Source organism: Delphinus delphis, chromosome 14 (genome assembly GCF_949987515.2).
Source record: "Delphinus delphis chromosome 14, mDelDel1.2, whole genome shotgun sequence".
Classification (NCBI taxonomy): Eukaryota; Metazoa; Chordata; class Mammalia; order Artiodactyla; family Delphinidae; genus Delphinus; species Delphinus delphis.
Window position 1 is genome coordinate 8,056,170 of NC_082696.1, and position 5,370 is coordinate 8,061,539.

Below are 5,370 nucleotides of genomic sequence, written 5' to 3' on the forward strand. Positions count from 1 at the left end.
TGGGGGCGGAGCCTCAGAGCGCCCCGCCCACCGCCTCCGCGGGCGCCGGTGCGCAGACGCGAGGGCGGAGCTGGGCCGGGCAGGGGGCGGGACTGTGGAGTTGGGACTCACAGGCGCGCAGCCCGCCAGCCGTTCAGACGATTATCTGAACCCCCCGGTGTTGTCGTTTCTGTCTTGACGTTTTTGTTTTGGGGGGATAAGGTTGTCTTTTTTGAATTTAATGTTTTTGGAGTCAGTGAAAAGTGGGGTGACCAGAGTATCCCGCGTTCAGCCCGGGCTCTCGATCTCGGCAGCGAGAATTTGGTGCGAATCCTCCCAACTGCAGGCCCGCGGGCCATTCTCTTTGTGCGCTTTTGCTCTCGTGGCTTTTTAAAGTTCCCCTTTGTTTTGCCTGGGCGCCAATAATCAGTCATTCGTTTACTTGGGGGTTAACTTGGTTCTCTGTGCAAACAGTGGGAGGAGTCCGTACCCTTCCGTGGGGCTGGCCACACTTGCCAAGTTCTTGTACCGGAAGATCAGCTGTAGCGACGAGTGTGTGAGAGCCAGAGAGTCTCAGTGTCTCACAGATCAAAAGGATTTCCTCTGGTTGACTGCGGACAATCTGGAAGGCGAGGAGCAAGTAATCACAGGTTGGATGACTCTTCTGCTTAAAACCTTTTCCAACTTCATATCCCCTACTGGGCAAAGTTCAAAATCTTTCAGAGTTCTCTATAGGAACCTCAATACCTGGCCCACTTGGCAGCCTCAGCTCTGGCTGTTTCCCCCGGACACACCCCACGATCTAGTCTTCCAGAGAGAGGTCGTGCTTTGTCTGATTCTCTCTAGGCCCTGGGACAGTGTTGGACACACAGTAGGGACTTAATACTTATCAAATAGATGTTAATGCATTTTCATGATATTATCCAAGAGCTTTAACCATCCCCAAGGGCTGCATATAGAGAGGTTGGAGTTTGCCATAGATACGGAGTTTTACAAATATTTCAGTAATAATTAAGATTGAATAATCATTAATTGTCAATATTGACAAGATGTATTTGAGTAAAGGGTAAGTACTTGGGTGGGGTAATCAGTGATGGCTGGAATTTCAAAGCTGAATAGACTTATTCTGTTTAAACCATTAAAATAGACTTGATATTTTTTACCTCTCCATAAACCCAGTTATAGTGATTGATTCCTAACATTCATTTTACTCCAAATAATTAGTCTTAGCCCTGGCCAGTGGTTTCAGAATGTCCACATGACCTAATCTTGGCCACAAAAATGGAAATTTGCTGGGTGGCTCTAGGAAAGGTATTCTTACTTCTAAGAGATACAAAGATGGATCCTTTTTCCCTCTGGACATTGTGGTGTCTGGGTGTGATACCTGGAACTGCTGCACCCACCTTTTGAGCCAGCATGATTGCAAGGCCAACACACTGAGGACAGCAGAACAGAGATGGGAAGAACTCTGGCCTTCTGAGGACATCTTCGAGACCAATCTAGAATCCACTCAACCTCTGATCTTCCAACTATGTGAGACAGGCTTTCGTTATTGCTTAAGCCAGCCTGAGTTAGGTATTGTTCTGTTAAATGTAACTGAAATCATCCTCATTCATCCAGGCTGACTTCCCGGTAGAAAGCTGAGATTTTCAGATGTTTGGTGAATCAAAGAGAATAGCCTAATATGCTAGGAAAGAAAGAGTTTCTGGGCGGGCAGTGCAGCTTGTTGAGAACACTGGAGCAAGAGGACTTACTTACAGGGTTGTGGAAGGAAGACTGTTGACAAGAGTGGGGAATCCTTCTGAAGAGCTTTCAAGTAGATTGAAAACTCCTTAGGGCCAGAGAACCCCCATTAAGACTTTGCAGAGACACGCGGACGGGCCAGATAAACCAGAGAAGATAACTAGAGCATAGCCCCTGTGGTGAAGGAAATGCTTGGATAATGGTGGTCAGGAGAAATCCTTAGGGTCTGGAGTAGTAATAGAATCAGTAGTCTTCTGTCTGGGATGTGTTCCCTGTTCCGGAACATGAGCCTCCAAGGAACTTAAGGAACTTGTCACTCGACTTCATGCTGTATCTCAGTGTCCCCTTACATCTCTGGCCACTCTTCAGTCTCCTTTGTGGAAGCCTTCCTATCTCCTGCATTTGATGCCTCTTATTAGCATGTTCTACATATCTTTTACTTACCATGTTAAAATTCCTAGTTTCATCTGTCTCGTCTACTAGACTCTATAAGCTTTGCAAAGTGATCTTGTTCTACTGCCTTATGCAGAGCTCCTAGCACATAATTACATAGGAATGAATACTAATATATTCTTTATGCCCAATGCCTTACACATCTGAATGACTATGACTGTATTCTTCTGGATGCAAGGAATGTACTCACTTCTTACCTGGAGGCTCCATTCAGAACCAACCTAACAGCAAAAACTGCAGACAATTGCTTGCTTTTGGTGAGTGGCTGCTCAACACCTGGCCTCGAGGGAGTCCTCGTGCCTATTCCAAGCTACATATGGGCCAGATAGGGACTCAGAATAAAGAAGAGGTGAAAGAGGGGGACAGTCCTTTTAAAAACTACATCTCCCTCATGATCCAGCTTCAAAGGGAATGAAATGACATTACCCAGCGTTGTAAGAAGTGTTCACTATAATCAAGGAATAAGTGAACTCCCAAGGAAGCGTCATCAGAGAAGAGCAGTAGGCAATGAGTGGGTACAGGGGACAAACCACTATTAGTGAGAAATAAGGAACATCTGAGAGAAAATTGTCAGAAAGAATGGCTTTGCATTATGTTTGCAAAAGTGTCCCAGAAACTAGGTGCTCAGTTGCATCCAATACAGCTGAGAGGCCAGGATAACTAAAGTCTAGTGAGCCCTATGTAACAAGCACTTGGACATATTTTTCTTGTTAAAATGGTCCCAGCAGTAAGTATCCACTGAATCTTATGTGAAGAGATGGGAACTGGTACATCCTCTAATAGTGCCAGACATTATTAGAAATAGTCTCAATCCTTTTGTCCACAAACTGGTATCATTTCCTTCAAGGGCTAAACTAACCACTTCTGAGAGATTATGCTTACCTAAACCCTCTTACCTTAGCAAGCTAGCATCTTGAGCTCCGTACTTGGAATCTTTGTAATCTGCATTTTTTCCATCACTGCATTGCGATTTCGTGATTCTTATCGTTTAATTTAGCACAGCAACCGTCCAGACGGCTTGTGAGATGTCATCCTTAGAAGCTCACGTACATTTTTCCCTCCTCCTCAAGATGAAGGGAGGCAGAATGGCGCAGTGTCCAAGTCAGCTCTTGGCACCTGGCCTGGTTCAGCTGCCAGCTTTGAGGTTGGTATTGTCCAGGGAGCTTTAATGACAGCACCCTGGAGGGCAGCTCCAACGTTTACCAACCGTTTGCTTTTTATGTAACCCTTTTAAGTGCATTTCCTATTCTGTATGTGGGGATAACAAGTGCCTGTTTCATGGGGTGATGATAAAAATGATTATGCATATAAAATACCTGTCAGTTTCCAGCATGTAAGTACTCAATAGACGTCAAAAAACGTTAAGGCATTTTTTTGCTACCTTCACAGTAAACTCTGAACTAATGCTCCAGTAGAGACATTGGAACTTTCTTATAATCTTGGGCTTTATCCAAGTTGACGCCCATAAAATTACCCCTTTGGCAGTACTCAGCAAGCTTTCCGCCAAAAGCTGCATTTCTCCATTTCCAGGATTCATCAAAAGAATGCTTAGGCACTTGCACTTGTCCAGCGTAAGGAGTAACAGACACACTTGTAACTCGAATTGAAGTAAATACAGGCAGCTTTTCACTCTTCCATCAAGGGTATTACAATCCATTCAATTAAAGCTACTGTCTTTCATCCTTCGGTGGGAACTACCCAAACAATAAAAATTTATATTTGGAGTAGTGTGACCTAGGCAGACAGTTTGTTATCAGGACTGGAACTTCAAGACAATAGTACTGGCGAACATCTACTAGCAGTCACTACATGCTTGGCACCGTTGAGAGGCTTCACACGTATTAACTTATTGCTCTTTACAGGGCAAAACTTGAGCCAGAGAGAGAGGAAGTAGTTTGCCCAAGCCATGAAGTAGACACACAGTAAAGCCAGGATCCAAACCCATTCAAATCTAGGTCACTCTCTCAACCTAGATTATGATTTACCATCTCTTATCATAGTCATACCAGCAAATAAAGCATCCAATTCCAGAAATGAAGAATACTGACTCTGCACAGTCTTAAGTCCTCACTGCCCAAGTCATTCATCCATTAATGCAGATTCAACAGAAATCTGAAAATTGGTAATGACACATAACAGGCCTATTAAATTTAGTCATAAAATTTTATCACCAGTTGAAGAGTTTTTTTGCACACACCAACGATTACATAACACCAAAAGGAAGAGAAATTCCATCTTTGTTTAAATTGAGCAAGTTAAAAGGATATACATAACAAAAACTAAAGCTAAAGCCCATGGTACTTAATAAAACCAAGGGAATATTTAGTATTTTATTACACACCAAAATGTTTATAAGCAAATTTAGTTAAAATTGTGTAGCATCTTTTTATTTGAAGACTGCACAAAAGGTTAATCAAAAGGTAAGAAGTGCAGTATTTTACATACACCATGAAGACCAGATACACTTGTATGCCAGTTAAACAAGCAGAAACATAGGAGTTATTTTCAAGTAAGTTGTGACTCAGTTTCAAATGTCATTATCTCCACTTTTGAGGTTCCCTGGTTATATTACAAGTAATATCTAAAATGAGAAAGTATTTTGCTTTCAGCAAAAATTGTATTTCATCTCAACCACATATGTGAAAAGTTATTCTAAAGCCGTTCAATTCCATAGACCTTGATACTTAATGTTTAACATGACAGGAAAAGAAGCAAATTTTGTCTTATCTGTTTAGAACATTTCACCTTCATTCTAACGCCCTACACCCTTACTATGTAACATTAGCAGATATTATTAGTACAAATCAGAAGTGGCCAATATTTTAACACAAACATCACTGACTACAGAGATACCTAATTACCTGAAATCATTTCACAAAAACAAAGTCTACTTTTCCAATTAAAACCTAACGAATACTTAGGTGACTATTTTCTTCTTTATATTTTTTGTATTTTCAAGTATTTTAACAATTATTTTTACAAGTCAGGAAAAAACATTAAAGTGTAGTCCTAAACTCCAAGTTCATTTTCCAAAACAAGGGATAAATTAAAAAAAAATTAAGTTCACGATTAAATTTATGCATGGACTTAAGTTTCACCTTTGTGGTATGTTGAATAATAAGTAGACATTCAGCAAGCCAATGAAAAGAAATGACAAATGCTAAACACACATAAAGAAACAAAAAACAACTAATG

At 41.5% G+C, this 5,370-nt stretch overlaps 1 long non-coding RNA gene across 1 annotated transcript; it reads left to right on the forward strand.

Annotated features, from left to right (window-relative positions):
• Positions 1-136: 136 nt before the first annotated feature.
• LOC132436807 (uncharacterized) lies at positions 137-3,629 on the forward strand. The gene is made up of 3 exons (XR_009521890.1): positions 137-629; positions 2,354-2,432; positions 3,173-3,629. It is a non-coding gene; the product is annotated as an uncharacterized lncRNA (long non-coding RNA).
• The last annotated feature ends 1,741 nt before the right edge of the window (positions 3,630-5,370 follow it).